Source organism: Neomonachus schauinslandi, chromosome 9 (genome assembly GCF_002201575.2).
Source record: "Neomonachus schauinslandi chromosome 9, ASM220157v2, whole genome shotgun sequence".
Lineage (NCBI taxonomy): Eukaryota > Metazoa > Chordata > Mammalia > Carnivora > Phocidae > Neomonachus > Neomonachus schauinslandi.
This window is the reverse complement of record NC_058411.1, coordinates 133,324,703-133,325,966: the sequence shown is the minus strand read 5'-3', so window position 1 is coordinate 133,325,966 and position 1,264 is coordinate 133,324,703.

Below are 1,264 nucleotides of genomic sequence, written 5' to 3'. Positions count from 1 at the left end.
TAATGTTGGATTTAAACAGGTGTAAGTTTTCTTGGGTGCTATGAACTGAGTTGTGTCCTCCCACAGTCCATATGTTGCAGCCCCAATCGCCAAAGTGACTGTATTTGGAGAAAGCACTTTTAGGAGGTAATTATGGTTAAATAAGGTCATAAGTGTGGGGTCCAAATCTGATAGGATTGGTGGTCTTATAAAAAGAAAAAGCATAAAAGAGATTTCTTTCTTCCTACTCATGCACCAAGAAAAGACCATATGAGCACACACTGAGATGGCACTGCCTGAAAGCTACCAGGAAGAAAGCTCTCACCAGGAATCAGATGCACTGGTACCTTGATCTTGGACTCCCCAGCCTCTAGAACTGTGAGAAATAGATTTCTGTTGTTTAAGTCACCCAGACTATGGTATTTGTTATTGTAGCCTGAGCTAAGATGTCAGGTGAGTATGATAAAGGAAAGAGAGCCAAGGTTATTGAGGATGTGTACAAGAGAATGGTTATGATCACAGTCCATGGAAACTAGATTAGGTGAGAAGGGAAGTGATGATGATGTGGGGTGAAGCGTAGTACAACTGTTGAATATGATCAAATCAATGAATTATGGATCTAAATTTATGTAAGAGTCCATAGCGTCTGGTACTTGATGGGGATAAAGTGGAAAGATTGGAGGCGATGGTCAGGAAGTAGGATGTGTTCTGTAAGATCATAGAGGTGGTACAGTAATTGATGATAACAAAGTCTAAGGTGTGATCAAGGAAGTGAGAAGCTGGTTTATTTGAGGATAAAAGTTTGAGAAACTAAAACTCCAGAGTGTTAGATTATCTTTGTGAATAATGGAATAATCAAGGATTATAGTAACTGTTGGAATTATAGTAACTGTTGAAGTGAGTGGCCATAAGCACAGTGCTTACATCTTCAAAGAATGAAGAGGGATGTGGGGCCATACCCAAGAAGAGCAGTTTAAGTGATTTCAAGAAGGTAGGGTGTGAATAGTGAAGCCTGAAGGGTTATCTTAAAAACTATGGGTTGTTAGAGAGAGGGAAGAACAGTAAAGTTCTTCTAAGGATGTATATTATATCCTCTTTAGAGATATCTCTATCATCTACTTATCTATCATTCATCGGCCTATCATCTATTTCTCTACATCTACCTGTCTCTCAACTATCTCTATTATCTATCTATCTATCTATCTATCTATCTATCTATCTATCTATCATCTATCTATTATCTATCTATCTATCTATCTATCTATCTATCTATCTATCTATCTAT